This window comes from Eubalaena glacialis, chromosome 14 (genome assembly GCF_028564815.1).
Source record: "Eubalaena glacialis isolate mEubGla1 chromosome 14, mEubGla1.1.hap2.+ XY, whole genome shotgun sequence".
NCBI classification, from domain to species: Eukaryota; Metazoa; Chordata; class Mammalia; order Artiodactyla; family Balaenidae; genus Eubalaena; species Eubalaena glacialis.
The window spans coordinates 94,464,385-94,481,731 of NC_083729.1; the positions used below are offsets into that span (position 1 = coordinate 94,464,385).

Here is a 17,347-nt window from a genome sequence, read left to right on the forward strand (position 1 = left end):
AGACACATCCTAAGCAGTTACAAAGTATATTAAAAGGGAGGCTGCAATTTTAAAAGAATAAGATAAATTATACCCACAAACTCCCAATCTTACCTGAAACGTTGCAATCTGAAACCCTATTGTAGGAAGCAGAAGATTCCAGGAGACATTCTACAAATGAAGGACTCTAAACCCTGTGGGTGGATAAGGAATTCTGGAAGGAAGGTATCCTCACCCAAGGAGAGCAGGTTCCTATACTTCTCTAACATCACATCCCTGTACAATTCCCATTGATCTTGGTCCAGGCCTTCTCACTCTTCTTGAGAGAAATCTATGGCCACATCCTGGAATGTCAGCAGTCCCTGAAATTAAAAGTACACATGCCATGTGGCCACGGGAAGAGTTCATAATGTGACCCAAGAAGAAAACAGCAAGTTAAGAGAACTGGTTTTAATTTAGAAGACTGTCTTCAATTATCCACTAATATATATATATATATATATATATATATATATATATATATATATATATATATATATATATATTTACAAAGTAACTTTCTCTACCTTATTTCTAACTATAAGAAAAGAGTATGGCATGTGATCCACAAAACCAGTATAGAGACTATACTTGTCTGGAAAAGAAATGATAAAATGATGGTTTCAACACAGGCATATGCATTTTTGAGTGTTTTATTTATATCAAACTGGATAAAATGTGTGTATTTCTCAGACAGAAAAGACATGTCGAGGTAGAAATGTACCTTTCAACTATTCATGGGTACACAAGTACACTGGGGAGATGGTAAAAGTGCAGATTGTGATTCAGTAGGTCCGGTGGGCCTGAGTTCTATTTTTTTAACAAGCTCATTTTTAACTAGTGATGCCACAGTCTCTGATTCATTAACCACAGTTGGGAATAGCAGAGACATAATTAGAAAGGCAAAAATTCATATTTAATTTTGAACTGAAAGTGTTTTATGGATTTTACACCTTTAATAGAATAGTAAGCACAGCAGCAACAATCATTTGTGAATATTTACTATAGACTGTGTATCTTTCTAACTTTTTTGTGTAGGATTCCAGGAAAAAGGCCTGGGCTGCGGCCACAGTGGGCGTGGCCCCCAGGCCGGGCCGCCCCTCCAGGACCCCCGAAGGGGCCCTGCGCTCCTGGCGGCTCCTCCCCCGGCGCCCCCTCCCTCCCGGAAGGCCTCGGGGCAGAGCGGTCCCACCCCCTGCGCCCAGAGCGGAGCCCGCGTTTCCGCAGAGCTGGAACTCCCGGCTCGGGGTCTCTTCCCTACGCCGTCACGGAACTGCCCCGGAGCCCGAGGGGAGGGCGGCCTCACTGAGGCTGCCGGCTCCAGAGGGGCCCCGGCGGCCGAAGCCGCGACAGTCGTGGGGACGGCGGGCTGGGTAAGTGGGCCTGGTCCGGTGCCCGGGCAGCAGCGCAAGACCAGCTTCTGAGGGGCAGGGGTTCGCTGCCACCCGCCGCTGCTGTGCAGAAAGAGCGACCCCCAGCGTCTGGTCCGGGGAACTTCGGTCCCTCCTCTCGCCCCTGCCCTCGGCCTGGCTCGCGGGGCCTGGTGGGCGTGGGGAGGGGGTCGGCCTGAGCGTCCTGAGGGGAAACGGGGCAAGGGAGGCGCAGGGTCCGGCTGCAGCGTCAGCGCCCCTCCTCCCGACTGCGGGGAAAGCGGCTGAAAACTCCTCCCGAGGCGCGCAGGCCCCTTGTTCAGCCGAGTCTCTCTGCGCTCCTTCCTCCCTGAGCTAAAGTACCGGGGGGAGGGGACAGGGCAGGGCAATGGCGCAGGTAATGGGGAACATCAAAAGGTGATTGGTAACTAAGGAAAACCAGCTCTCCCAAGGTGAGGAATGGAGCGCTTTTCTTTGTATGGGAAGATGCAAGAGTCTGGGCTCACTGAAATCCTTCCTTTGATATGCACCTCAGCTCTCTGGGGCCAGCATTCTGTATTTGCATATCCTGAGTGCCTCAGGGCCCGCCGGCTCACATTGGAGGGCTGCAAGTGCTGATGACTGCGACATCCTTTTTTTACTGATATGGCAAGAAATATTCCATTTCTCACAGGCTTGAGGGGCAGAGAGTGAAAAAGAGTCAGAGAATCTCACTCGGCATGTACTTTGGTTTACATATAGATAATATTTATACTTAACTGTGCTAATAGAGGTTCTCAAGTCCAATCAACTTGTACTACTGCCCTCTATGTATCAATTTCATCAATATCATAAGATAAATGCCTATAGAATTGACTTAATCCATTTAAATAGGATAATGATTTTTAAAGGAAACAATAGAAATATAACAACAAAACCTTTACCACTAAAGGCTGGGTCTGGAACAACCTAAATAAATGTTCCATTGTTAAAATATTGAAAGATGTATTCAATAGAAATATCAACAAAAATGACAAATAATAAGGGCAGCAGAATGTTGAAATGTTCTACTTTTATCATTAAAGTGGCAGAAAATCATTTATTAGTAGGCACTGGGGGCAGAAGATGCCTGATTTTATATCTTTGTCATATTTGTGCAGTTGTTTCAACAAGTAACTTAAAGACACAATGGAAAAACAAGGAGGTTTGTGCCTGAGATCATGATGATGTGAAACCAGGGATGGCCACCTTGTGCCAGGTGAATTAAGTTTACCTGAGGTAGACCGCAGAGCTCCTGGGAAGCAAGGGTTGGAATTTTTCTGCTGGGTGCCCCTTAGCTTTTGTGACTTGATTGAGTGTGAGTCATGTTTCAGGAAAGACCTGATCACAGGAAAAGGGTGGGAATAGAATGATTTGGGGAGCAGCTAACAACATTCATCACAGCTCACGGCCTGAATGAATTTTAAAGAAACAGGAAAACAAATGCTTCTTATGGAATCAGAGAATGTGAGGGCTGGACAATCCCAGAAAGTGAGGAACACCCATCCCATTTTCCAGATGAGAAAACAGAGGTCCAGCAAGGTGAAATCTCTCACCCAAGTTGCACCCGTCTCTCCTCCCCACTACGTGGTTCATGAAAGCAGGACTCTTCCTGTCTTGATCACTGCTGAACCCCAAAAAGGGCCAGGAATCTAGCAGCTGCTCCAAAAATTTTGGTTGACTGTAGGAACAAGGCTATTTCTTTCTTTCTCACTCTTATTCAGGATTGTGCCAAGAACTCCCCAGGTTGCAATGTAATTCGATAAATGTAAATATTAATTGAGTTTTGTTGTGATGAGGACTTAGGCTTTGAAGGTAACAGACTTGGTTCAGATCTTGGTTCTGCCACTCAATAGCTGTTTGGCTTTGGGAAAATTACTAAACCTCTCTGAGATTGTTTCCTCCTTTGTAAAGTGGGGATAAATCTATCTGAGCCAGCAGAGCACCTGCATGAGAGATGTGCACTAAATATTGGTCTTTCTCACTCTCCTACGGCATCTCTCTGTTCTTCCCAGAGAAGTTGTACAGAAGGATATAGTACTTTTTGAAAATAGTTAACTAATTAATTAATTAATTTGTTTTTGGCTGCGTTGGGTCTTCGTTGCTATGCGCAGGCTTTCTCTAGTTGCGGCAAGCGGCGGCTACTCTTTGTTGTGGTGCACGGGCTTCTCATTGCGGTGGCTTCTCTTGCTGCGCTTGTTGTGGAGCACCGGCTCTAGGCGTGCGGGCTTCAGTAGTTGTGGCCTGCAGGCTCAGTAGTTGTGGCGCATGGGCTTAGCTGCTCCACGGCATGTGGGATCTTCTCTGACCAGGGCTCGAACCCATGTCCCCTGCCTTGGCAGGCAGATTCTTAACCACTGCGCCACCAGGGAAGCCCGATATAGTACTTTTTAAAGAGGGGTTTTAATTTATTTCAGATTGTGTACATTTTTCTTGTAGAAAAGATTATTCCACTATAGAAACATAAACACGCAAAACCACTACAAATGCAGTATTGTATGTGTTAGATATTATCAGTCACATTTTATAAGTAATTGGGCAAATGCCAAAGCACTAGGTACTGGGGAGTAAGAAGACTCAAATCTGGGGTGCCCCCCCAATTTCAAGAGCAGGGTGTGTTTTTTCAAATCCATGTTTCATCTGGTCTTTGTTTCTCATCCATCCTCTGTGTCTGCCTTTCTCAAGAAGGCTCAGATCCTCCGCTTTCACACCCTCCCGGCTGGCTGTGCCCCAGCTCCCGCCCTGGAACCTCTGCGTGCCTGGGTGTGCCTGCTCCCCCTGTGCATCACCAGCTTTGCCAGGGAGCTGCTGTATCGTGCACTGCTTGCTGTACCCAGAGTACCTGGACCCTTCTGGTACATGAAGTGCACCCTCATCACCATGTGTGCACGCCCATCCCCTTACCTTATATCCTGCCTCTAAGCCAGGCTTGGGGGTGACTACAGTGTGCATTCAGCTGTGTGAGGTGCTGGGATCAAAGTGAAGTTCCCAACTTTTGAAGTTGCAGGCTTGAGGGGCACACAGTGATTTAAAGTCGGGTCACCTGACTTAAAGGGGGGACTGATTGATTTAAAGCCAAGGCAGCTGACTTAAAGCCTGCATCCCTCAGCTGCAGGATGAGACCAGCTTTGGTGGTGCACGGGTTCGCTCCAAGCCAGCACTGCTGTTCAGGAAGAGCTTCCAGTAGCGCCTTAGTGCAGGGGGACTTGGTCCGTGGTCTTGCCCCTGCCCTCAGAGGGGGGCGACCTGCTCTTCTGGAGAATCAGGGAGGGGGAAGCGCAGAGCCCCGGCTGGAGTTGCGGCATCCCTTGTCTGAATAATGTAGAAAGGCTGATTTTTATGCTTTAAAAGATTTTACATCACAAAGAAACTAGAAGTGGCTAACAGAACTTATTCAAATCAATTTTACATAGAGACTTTGATATTAAATTTGTATACTAAAATGGGTTTATCCAAATTTTCTCTTTCTTTTTGAGTGAATATTTGTAACATATTTTTGTAGATAATAATTTATCCTAGATATACAAAATTGTGGGAATGGGTACCATTTTTTACCACTTAAATGATTTCTTTTAAAAGAATAGATTGTGCACTTTAAATGCCAGTGCTGTGTCTTACATGTTGTTTTTTAATTCCTTGATTTCCAAAACTTATGTTTATTTAATTGATTTCTATCTAATAATCTGTCTCCCCTTTATTGTTTCTTACTTTATATTTTATTGATCTATAGTTAATTTACATTATTATATTAATTTCAGAGGTACAACATAGTGATTCATAAATGTTTAGGTTCTTCTCCATTTATAGTTATTATAAAAGAGTGGCTATATTCCCCATGCTATATAGTACATCACTGTAGATTATTGATTCTATACATAGTGGATTGTACCTCAAAATCTCCTACCACTATTTTGCTCTCCACCCTATCTCTCCCTGCTGGTAACCACTAGTCTGTTCTTTAATCTGTGAGTCTGTTTTGTTTTTGTTGTTGTTGTTGTATTCAATTTTTTAGATGCCACGTGTAAGTGATAACATACCATGCTTGTTTTCTCATAACATACCATGCTTTTTTTCTCATAACATACCATGGTTGTTTTCTCTGTGGCTTATTTTACTAAGCATAATACCCTCCAAGTCCATCCATGTTCTTGCAAATGGCAAAATTTCATTTTTTGCTGAAGTCATCATCAAAAATCTTTTTTATCCACTAACCTATTGATGAACACTTAGTTTGACTCTATATCTTGGCTATGGCAAATAACACTGTTATGAACATTGGGGTGCAGTTATTTTTTTTGAAATAGTGTTTTTGTTTTCTTCTGATATACCCAAGAGTGAAATTGCTGGATATTATGGTAGTTCTATTTTTAGTTTTTTGTGGAACCTCCATTCTGCTTTCCACAGTAGCTGCACTACTTCACATTCACATCAAGAGTGTACAAGAGTTTCCCTTTCTCCACATCCTCACTAACCTTTGCTATTTGTGATCTTTTTGATGACAGCCATTCTGACAAGACTGAGGTGATATATCTCATAGTTTTGATTTGCATTTTACTGCCGATTAGCTATGTTTAGCATCTTTGTGAGTTCCGGCTGTCTATCTGTATTTTTTCCTTGGAAAAATGTCTATTTAGGTCTTCTCATTTTTTTTAAAAAAAGATTTTGGGTGTTTTTTTTGGTATTGAGTTGTATGTGCTGTTTCTGTAGTTTAGCTATGAACCCTTGCTTAGTCATCTTTTTGGTGTTAACCTCTTATCATGTGCAAATATTTTCTCTCCTTCAGCAGGTTGTCTTTTCATTTTGTCTTTGGTTTCCTTTGCTGTGCAAAATCTTTTAAGTTTAGTGAAGTCCCATTTGTTTATTTTTGCTTTTGTTTCATTTGCCTTAGTAGACTGAACCTAAAACTGTTGCTATCATTTATGTTGAAGAATGTTCTATATTTTCCTCTAGGGGTTTTATGGTTTCTGGTCCTACATTTAGGTGTTTATTCAGTTTTGCATTTATTTTATATATGGTGTGCTAAAATAATCTAATTTTATTCTTTTCCATGTAGCTGACCAGTTTTCCTGGTACCACTTATTGAAGAGACAGTTTTTTCTCCATATTGCCTGCTTTGTCATAAATCAATTAAATATAAGTGTGTGGGCTTATTTCCGGGATCTCTATTCTATTCCAGTGATCTTTGTGTCTGTTTTTGCTCTGGTACCTTTCTCTTTGATTACTGTCGCTTTGCAGTATAGTCTGAAGGCAAGGTGCGTGATGCCTCCAGCTCTGTTCTTTCTCAAGATTGTTTGGCTATTTGGGGTCTTTGTGTTCCTATACAAATTTTAAAATTACTTTTTCAAGTTCTGTGCAAATGCTTTGGTATTCTGATAGGGATTGCATTAAATCTGTAGATTGTCTTTGGGAGTATGTTTATTTTAAGAGTATTAATTCTTCCAGTCCATGCACATGCTATATTTTTCCATCTTTTTGTGTTGCCTTCAGCTTCTTTCACCAATGGCTGATAGATTTCTGAGCACATGTCTTTTACCTGCTTAGGTGTGTTTATTCCTAGGTATCTGATTCTTTTTGATGTGATTGCATATGTTATAGTTTTCTTAATTTTTCTTTCTGACAGCTTTGAGTTTTGTTTTTTCTTCTTTTTCTAATTCCTTCAGGTGTAATGTTAGGTTGTTTATTTGATATTTTTCTTGATTCCTAAGAATAAGCTTGTATCACTATAACTTCCCCCCGTGAACTGCGTTGCCTGTGTCCCATAGATTTTGGATCATTGTGTGTTCATTTTCATTTGTCTTGGGTATTTTTAGAATCCCTCTTTAATTTCTTCAGTGTTCCTTTCTTCCCCTTTTATTCCCTTCATCTGTGATGTGAGGACTATCTTTAATATTATGTTTGGATTTCTTTCAGTTTTGTGTGAGTGTGTGTGTGTGTGTGTGTGATTATTTAAGTTGCTGAGCTCTTAATTTCACATGGACACTACCAACCCTGCATTGTTACTCTCCTCCCCCACAGTTACTGAATTTGTCCTTATATTTTACACCTACTTGTTTTGTGTGTCCCTTAACTTCTTATTTTGAATATAGATGATTTTATTACTGTTTTCTTTCATCCTTCCTATTAGCTGTGTACATGGTTGATTTACTACCTTTGTTGAATATTTGCCTTAACCAATGAGGTTTTTCCTTTAGTAAGTTTCCTTTCCTAATTTTTATGTTTCAATCGTGACCTTTTCTTTTTCACTTAGAAAAGCCCCTTTAAGATTTCTCATAAAGCTGGTTTGGCGATGCTGAGCTCCTTTAGTTTTGCTTCTCTGTAAAACTTTAGATCTCACCATCAAATCTGAAGGAGAGCCTTGCTGGGTAGAGTATTTTTGGTTATAGGCTTTTCCCTTTCATGACTTTAAATATACCATGCCACTCCCTTCTGGCATGCAGAGGTTATCCTGAAAAGTCAGCAGATAACTTTATGCAATTTCCCATGTTTGTAACTTGTTGCTTTTCCTTTGCTCCTTTTAATAGTGTCTTTTTATATATTTTTTTCCATTTTAATTACAATGAGTCTTGGTGTTGTCCTGTTTGGGTTGATCCTGTTTTGGCCTTACTGTGTTTACTGGACTTGGATGTCTGTTTTCTTTCCCAGGTTAGGGAAGTTTTCAGCTCTTATGTCTTCAGGTATGTTCTACACTGCTTTCTCTTCCCTTTTTGCTTCTGGGACCAGTATAATGCAAATATTAGTACACTTGATGTTGTTTCACAAGTCTGTTCAACTTTCCTCATTTCATTTTAATCTATTGTTTTACCGCTCGTCTTCAGTGATTGCCAGTACTCTGTCCTTCAGTTTTCTGATTCATTCCTCTGTATCATTTAGTCTACAGTAGTTTCCTTAATGTATTTTTCATTTCGGTTATTGTATTCCTCATCTCTGTTTTGTTGTTCTTTAATGGTCTAACTCTTTAAAAAAATTCTAACTTCTTGCCCTGGTCGTCCGTTCTTCTCCTGAGTTCTTTGATCATCTTTACAGTCATTACCTTGAACTCTTTCTTGAGTAGATTGGCTATCTCCAGTTCACTTAGATCTTCTTCTGAGTTCTTATCTTGTTCCTTCATTTGGATCGTGTTTCTGTGTCACCTCATTTTTCTTAACTTGCTGTTTTTATTGCTATGTATGTAGTAGGTTCATTACATTTCCTGACCTTGGAGAAGTGGCCTTTTGTAGAAGAGGTCCTATGTGTCCCAGCAGCCCACTGTCCCCTGGTCACTAGAACTATATGTTCTAGGTGTACCCCCTATGTGGGCTGCTTGGGCTCTTCTGTTGTGGTGGGCTGACTACTGTGGGTGGTCTGGTAGGCTTGGCTGCCCCCAGACTGCTTGTTTGCCAGGCTCTGCCTTGCATGGAGGCTGTCTGTGCTGCTTGGTGAGACTAAATCATAAGGCAGCTGGCTGCACAACTCTGGGGGACACCAAATCTAGTGCTGGTTCACTTATGCGTAGAACTGCAGTCCAGGTGATATCAGGGCTAGTGCCCAGTCACTGGTCCTGGGGCTATATTGGCTACTGGGAGGAAGAGACAGGTCCTGAGTTCTGGCTGCAGGTCCCAGGAGTCGCAGAGTTGGTGTTGGATCACTGTTCCTGACACAGCTATCTGCAGGGTCTGGGGTATCCCTAATCTTGTGTTGGCATTCTGATGGGCAGGGTCAGGTCCCAGCTGAGTCCATGGCTGCGTCTGGCTTGCAATTAAGTGGCCTGGTTACACAGGCTGCTGGGCTGTGGTATTCCTCGAGCTGGTGTGTGCCTGTTGGTGTATGAGGCTGATCCCAACGCTAGAGCAGGTTTGCTGTTGGGTAGGTCCAAGCTCCATCCAGTCCCTGTGCAGTTATCACCTGCCGATGGTGAGGCTGACTCCAAGGCCCGAGTAGGCTCACGTGTCAGAGGGGCCAGGGACTCTGGGGCTGGTGCCTGTCCGCTGAGGTGTGGAGGCTGGTCCTGGGGCTTTTGGTGGCTGGGCCCATGTCCAGGGGCAGCTGTGCATTGAGAGGATCTGAAGGCAGCCTGTTTGCTGGTGGGTGGGGCTATGCCCCTGCTCAGTTAGTTGTTTGGCCTGCAGCATCCTAGTACTTGTGTCTATAGTCTGGTGGAAATGGGTAGGGCTAGGTCCTGAGGCTAAAGAGATAGAGGGAGGATTCTGAAATTATGCTTGCTGGTACCAGTGTCCACGAGGTAGAAGGAGCTCCTCCAAATGGCTGCTTACAGTGTCTATGTCCCTGAGGCTGTGCTGTAGTTGCCTCTCGCCTCTCTGAGAGAGTCTCCAAGATCAGGAGGTAGGTGTGATCCTACCTTTCAAATGACTGCTTCTGTTGTGATTCTCGGATCATGTGGGATTTTGTGAGCATCTTTTAAGAGTGGAGTCTCTATTTCCCACAACCCTCTGGCTCTCTGGAAAATAAGCACTACTGGTCTTCAAAGCCCAACTTTCTAGGGACTCTTCTTTCCAGCACAGGATCCCTGGGCTTGGGAGCCTGATGTTGGCTTCATACCCCTTGCTACCTGGGAGCACCTCTGAAATTGTAATTATTCTCCCATTTGTGGGCCACCCACCTGGTGGTATGGGTCTTGACTCTATTGAGATTTTGCCCTTCCTTTCTGTCTTGTCGAGGTGCCTTCTTTATATCTTTAGCTGTAAAACATCTTTTATGGTAGGTCCCGGCCTTTTTCATCAATAGCTGTTCTGTAAACAGTTGTGACTTTGGTGTGCCCATGAGAGGCATCAAGCTCTGGGTCTTTGAATGCTACCGTGTTGGACAATCTCTCTACTTCATTCTTAAATCATATTATTTAAGTTTTCTTAGTATCTTATTTGATTAGCGACAGTTTGAAATTTATTATCACTCATGTTTACTTCGCCTGTTTAAAAAAATTGAATAGTGCATTCATTCAGTTTGAAATGAAGGTAGTGACCTGTGAATTTCCATACCTCAAAAATCAAGGATAGGACAAAAGCCTTTTCTACCTGTGTTACCCTCAAACTCTGCACCCCACCCCAGCCTGGGGATTAACCCCTTGCACCCATGCTCACCTTCTGTTTTCAGACCGTTAACCATCATTGCATCTGTATGTGTGTTGACAAAGTGAACTCTAGTCTTTGCAGTTTTTGTGTTTTGTTTTTTGGTTTAGGGAACAGTCCTACTATGAATGTACATTTACTGCTCTGCTGAAGTTCATATATAAACTTGTCAAGCACATTACCAGAATTGGAATTGCTTGTATATACACTTTGATACATTTTAGAGACGATGGTAGAACAGAAGTAAATTGTATTTCAAATCCCACAATATTCTCACACCATGAAAACCCTTCCCTTTTTAATATATTTTTGTGTAGTTTATCTTTATGCCCATACTGTATTTCCCAGAGATGGGTAAGTGTTACGTTTCTTGCTGGCACATTTACCGTATTGTTCAAAGTCAGGCGTTTAGTGGTTTTAGCATGATCCTATTTCCATGAACTAGCAAATACAAGATCTTCTCTCACACTGTCTTTTACTCCCTGCTGTTTTATATTGCCCTCCTAATTCTCAGTCCTGGTCTTTCTTTATGTTCTTCATCAACCTGGATAGGTTATACTATTTTCTCCCTTATTCAAGACCAATAGAATAGAATAGAACACCCAGAAATAAACCCTGATATATGGCCAAATGATTTTTGCCAAGTTGCCAAGACTTTTCAAAGTAGAAAGGATAGTATTTTCAACAAATGGTGCTGAGAAGTCTTGTGGTCAACATGCAAAAGAAGGAAGATGGACCCTTACCTAACATCATATGCAAAAATTAATGAAAACGTATCACGAAACTAAATATGAGACCTAATAAAATAAAAAGTCTTAGAAGAAGACACAGGACAAGAGCTTCATGACGTTGGATTTGGCAGCGTTTTCCTCAATATGAAACGAAGGAACAACAAAGGTACAGCTAACAAAAAAAATAAACAATTTGCAGTACATAATTTAAAAAAAAAAAGTGTATCAAAGAAATGTGAACAGAATAAAATGGCAACCCACAAGATGGGAGAAAATATTTGAAAGCCATCTATCTGACAAGAGATTTCTATTCAGAATACACAGAGAACTCCTACAACTGAACAAAAAGCAAACACCCTGATTCAAAAATGGATAAAAGACTTGAATAGATGGTTCTTCAAAAAGATGTACAAATGACTAAGCACTTGAATAGGTGCTCCATATCACTAAATGCATGTTTATATATTCGTGTGCATGCATACACACACAAGCACACACACACATACACAAGCAGAAAACAAGTATTGGTGAGGATGTGAGGGAGTTGGAACCATTGTGCTATGTCAGAGGGAATGTAGAATGAAACAGCTGCTTTGCAAAAGAGTATGGCAATTTTTCAGATATTGAAAAATAGAATTACTACATGATCCAGGAATTTTACTATGAGGTATACCCAAAGGTATTGAAATCAGGGTCTTAAAGAAATATTTGTACTCCAGTGTTTAGAGCAGTAATAATCACAGTAGCTAAAATATGAAAGCAACCTAAGTGTTCATCCACTAGTTCCTGGATAAGCAAAGTGTGGTATACCCATATAATACAATATTATTCAGTCTTAAGAAGGAAAAGATCTAGGAATATGCTACAACATGGATGAGTCTTGAGGAAATTTAGCTACCAAAAATGCCATTTTTATGACTTTTAGTGAGTCATAACAACACAACTACTTATTTCAATTATATGGGGTACTTAGTGTAGTCAAAACCATAGAAATTGGGAGGGTAATGATGCTTTTCAGGTGGTTATGGAACAAAAAGGAAAGTTATGTTTAAAGGATATAGAGTTACAGTTTTAAAACAGAAAAGAATTAGAAAGATAAATGGTGATGTTGATCGCCCAATAATATGAATGTATTTAATATCACTGAACGGTGCACTTTATAGTAATTAACATGTTATATTTTATGTTATTTGATTTTACCAACATACACAATTGGGAAAGAATGTAATATCAGGAAAGGGAGTGGACCTGGGATAGAGCAGAGAGTAATCAGAAGGGTGAGACACTGCATATGTTGAAGAAGAAGAGCTGAGAGTCTTCATTGGCCAGAAGAGACTTTATAAAAAAGAAAAAAAAAATTACTCTGAGGGTGTATTAGATAGATATCTGTGGGTGTACTGCTATCTCCCATGGTTTATCTTAAAGAGTCTTTAATAAATTCCATAAGGCTTGCTGAGGCTTTTTTAAAAACTGGATTCACTAGGAGATAATTAGAGGGTGGTACTTAAGTCTATGTCTAGGTTGACAGATTTTGCAGGGAAGACGAACCTGAGAACAGTGGAGGTCTTAAGAGTGTAAGTACATGGAAATTAGAAAAAAAATAATAAAGGGAATTAGGAAAACTTTGGACTTCGAAGGTCATGTATTATTACTGAGTCAGACCTGAGGTTTCTAAGGAGTTATATACACAGTTGTTATTTGGATTACTTGTTGATAAAGATAAGTGGAACAACTAGAGTCGTTCCCAAGTGTAGGTAAGATATAATGAGAGGATGGAGGTGGAAAGTAGGGAGGCCCAGAGAGAAGTGGGAAGGTCATATTGGGCCAAGATGGTGGTAATATCCAGCAGAACAGATGGCAGGACACACTATGGATTCATCTCTTTTATTTCGGCTCCCCCCTCATCCTTAATAATTCTTTGGGAATATTTCATGGCTCTGTGATGCAGGTACAGAATTCGAGTGAGGAGACTACACCCTCAGTGTCCAGCTGTCTGAGTCCTCAGTGTGCTTCAAATGATGGAGAACTATTGCTTCTTTATGAGAAGAGTTAGTACCTCGTAGCTAAGCTTAAGCTGGAGTTTATGCAATATTGATTCCATTTTATGTATACTGTTGGCATGGAGGTTCCTCCTCCTCTTTTCTTGACCATTATGAAATGAATCTATATTTCACAATATTTGGGTATATCAGATAAATACATTAAGTAAAGGAATCTTATATATTGCTCCCTGCATAGTTTGCTCTTTCTTGTTTCTCTTTTACCTTTACTAAATTAGCACAGGGAGAGACCTTGAAATGTTCTAATCAGGAGAGATTAGAACATCATATTTCTAGAGAGGTTGGTTGGACAGAGCAGGGGTCCCAGTGAGAATCCAAGCTTCTGTTTCTACTTGGAAGTGTACCTGTATAGAGTAGAGGGCTCCAGGAAATATCCTAGAATATTCCAATGTCCCTGCAGGAGATCATTAATAGAGGCAGGGTCTGGTACCAGATCAGTGTACTATGACATGTTTGTCAGTCATCTGATGTGAGATTCTCAGAGCCAATCCCATATGGTAGGGCTGAGTGCAGAGTGATGAAGAACCTGTGAAAGCCTTTGATTGCATGTTAAAGATGAAGCTCTGATTTCGGGGGGAGATTTTCTTACCTGACTGAATGTCACCCTTCTGTGGGGATGAGATTCTGTGCTTTTCCTCTGTTGATGACCACTGACTGAAAATCATTAGAGGATCATGTCTAGAAAGCATTCTTTATTTAATTTCTTAAATAAGAAAACATAGAAAACATTTTTATCCACTTTCAAATTGAGGATCAAGGGGATGACATCAGTGAAAATGTCAGAGTAGGGAGCTCTGGCTTGTGTCCATCCCCAGAAACACTGACATAAGTGGTAAAACCTGTCAAAATGATCTTATCAACACATGTAAGTTTTCTTTTCTTTTCACCCTGTAGATTTATCTTTGATTGAAACTTTACTTACTACAGGATGTGGAGAATAAACAAGGAAGTAGAAACTGTATTTCCTGATGAGAGAATCACTAAGTCACATTAGCTGTTCTAAGCTCTGTCTTACTCATCGTGATTCTAATTAAAACAAACAAACAAACAAAACACTTTCTTTTTGTAAGTCAGTTCTGACATTTCCTCGTTAAAGACAAGGTAACAGATACAGACTTAGATCTACCAGAATTGAGCAAACTTTTGATTGTACCTGTGTTGAATATATGAGCATGACCTGCTACAAATCTTCATTATACTTATTGCCACAACTGACAAATTCCCTTTTTCCACTCCTGATATGTTGCATGTAAGGAATGCATAGGTCACTAACCCCAGCTGGTCACAGGTAAACTCTGCCACATGGATTACTGCATGTTTTCCTGCTGGAAGACCACACATTCTCGAGTATCATGCCTGCAGAGTATCTGGGCTCTTCTTTTTTTCTGGATAAAGGTTAGATAATCACCTAATTTTATGAGAAATATATAAATTGTATTTGCATATTGTTCAGGTTTTTATTTATCCCTTCTCTTTCAAGTCCTAAGTGCAAATATTAAAGTGATTTCCAAGAGGGTGGTAAATAAGACAGCTACGTTTATGCTCCAAAATTAGCAATAAATCATAATACAATTGTAAATGCATTAATGTGTGATTAATATGTAGATACTTATGTAAATGCAAGTTTAGTAATGCTTTGTGGAGAGCTTCAGAATCTAGGTATTAAAAAAAAAAAAAGAAGAAGGAGTTCTTGAAACTCTCAGGGAATTATAGAGAAGTCTTTGTGTCTATAAATATCATTCTGAAATAATGCATATTCTCAGAAATAAACTAGGCATAATATTGTAGGAAAAAACTTCATGAAATGAAAGAGCATGTGAGATGACCATACAAGGAAAAGAATATTCTCAGAGAATAATGAAGAGTGTGGAGTTCAGCAGAAGGGTCATACACATTCAGAGAGCAAAACTTTGGAGAGCCTAATTGTGAGTTCCTCATATTTCATCTTTGGAGACACGGTAGTCATTTGAAATATGATGTTATAAGATGACGTTAACATACTTAAATACTTTCGTTTAGAAATGACCACTTAGAACCAGAATAAATGAAAGAGAGCACAAAATTATGTTTATGTTGATTTTTAAAGACCTCAGGTGAGTGCTGATTATTTAAAAATACCTGATGTCTTTCACTGCAAAGTTAAGGAGCTGTTACAGTGGAGGATTACTGGACTGAATGTCAATATTATGACATAGTATGAGTGTCTTTCGTGTTTGGTAATTGCAATCATTGTTGCTTTTGTTGTGGTCATCCATTTACAATGCTTGGTGTCAGTTGACTTATCTCTTGTAAAAATAAAATACAGTCTGTGTGTGTGAAAAAAAACATACATGATGTCTTGACTAAAGTTGTATGGAATTTGAGATCTGGAAAAAAGCATTTCCTTTCTGTAATGCTAGGATGCTAATTGGACATTTTTGCAAGAAAGAGATTTCAGGATGCAAATCTCGTGTCTCTAAGGTGGGAAGTCAGTTCATGGCGGAACATTCTATTAAACTTGTGTGAGTGGAGAAATATTTCTTTGGAAGGAAGAGGTCACGAATCCCTTTTTAATAGTTAGTGGTTTATAGTATACCGAATGAGCAAAATGGCTATTTCTGAACTTTAGAAAAAAATAATATAGTTTTTCTGCATTTATAATATGAAGCTGATGTAAAATATCAAAAATTCTCTATTTTGAAAAACAATGTAATCAATTTGACATAATTCATATATATTGAACCTGTGGTACACACACACAATAAAACTTACGTTCAGAAAATTTTTTGCACTTAAGAAATATTTTCAAGTGTAGTTGATTTACAATGTTGTGGGTTTTTAAAATACATGTTTATTGGAGTATAATTGCTTTATAACACTGTATTAGTTTCTGCTTTACAACAAAGTGAATCAGCTATATGTATACATATATTCCCCATATCCCCCCCTCTTGAGCCTCCCTCCCTCACTCCCTATCCCACCCCTCCGGGGGACATAAAGCACCGAGCTGATCTCCCTGTGCTATGCGGCAGCTTACCACTAGCTATTTTACATTTCGTAGTGTATATATGTCAGTGCTACTCTCTCACTACGTCCCTGTCTCCCCTTCCCCCCTGTGTCCTTAAGTCCATTCTCTACATCTGTGTCTCTATTCCTGCCCTGTCACTAGGTTCATCAGTACCATTTTTCAAGATTCCATATATATGTGTTAGCGTACGGTATTTGTTTTTCTCTTTCTGACTTACTTCACTCTGTATGACAGACTCTAGGTCCAACCACCTCACTACAAATAACTCAATTTTGTTCCCTTTTATGGCTGAGTAATACTCCATTGTATAAATGTGACACATCTTCTTTATATATTCATCTGTTGATGGACATTTAGGTTGCTTCTATGTCCTGGCTATTGTAAATAATGCTACAGTGAACATTGTGGTACATGTATCTTTTTGAATTATGGTTTTCTCCAGGTATATGCCCAGTAGTGGGATTGCTGGGTCATATGGTAGTTCTGTTTTTGGCTTTTAAGGAATCTCTATACTGTTCTCCGTAGTAGCTGTATCAGTTTACATTCCCACCAACAGTTCAGGAGGGTTCCCTTTTCTCCACACCCTCTGCAGCCTTTATACATTGTTGTATTAATTTCTGCTGTGCAGCAAAGTGATTCAGTTATATATATATATATATATATAGATATATATAGATATATATCTATATCTATCTATCTCTCTATAGATATCTATATCTATATATATATGTATATCTATATATCTGTATATATTCTTTTCCATTATGGTTTATCACAAGATATTGAATATAGTTTCCTGTGCTATACAGTAGGTCTTTGTGGGTTGTCCATCCTATGTAGAATAGTTTGCTTCTGCTATTCCAAAACTCCCAATCTTTCCTTCACTCTCTCCTTGGCAACCACAACTCTGTTTTCTATATCTGTGTGTTTGTTTCTATTTCACTGACATGTTCATTTGTGTCCTGTTTTCGATTCCACATATAAGTGATATTATATGGTATTTGTCTTTCTCTCTCTGACTTACTTCACTTAGTATCATTATCTCTAGGTCCATCCATGTTGCTGCAAATGGCATTATTTC

At 40.1% G+C, this 17,347-nt stretch overlaps 1 protein-coding gene across 3 annotated transcripts in view; it reads left to right on the forward strand.

The window, feature by feature from the left end:
- Window positions 1-1,348: 1,348 nt before the first annotated feature.
- LOC133105086 (protein-L-isoaspartate O-methyltransferase domain-containing protein 2-like) overlaps window positions 1,349-17,347 on the forward strand; it is a 79,234-nt gene continuing 63,235 nt past the window's right edge. For 2 of the 3 annotated variants that reach the window (XM_061211005.1, XM_061211006.1), the window contains exon 1: window positions 1,349-1,391. The gene's annotated coding sequence lies outside the window, so the exon portion shown is untranslated. The remainder of the gene's footprint in view (window positions 1,392-17,347) is intronic. The other variant, XM_061211001.1, reaches the window with a different exon arrangement.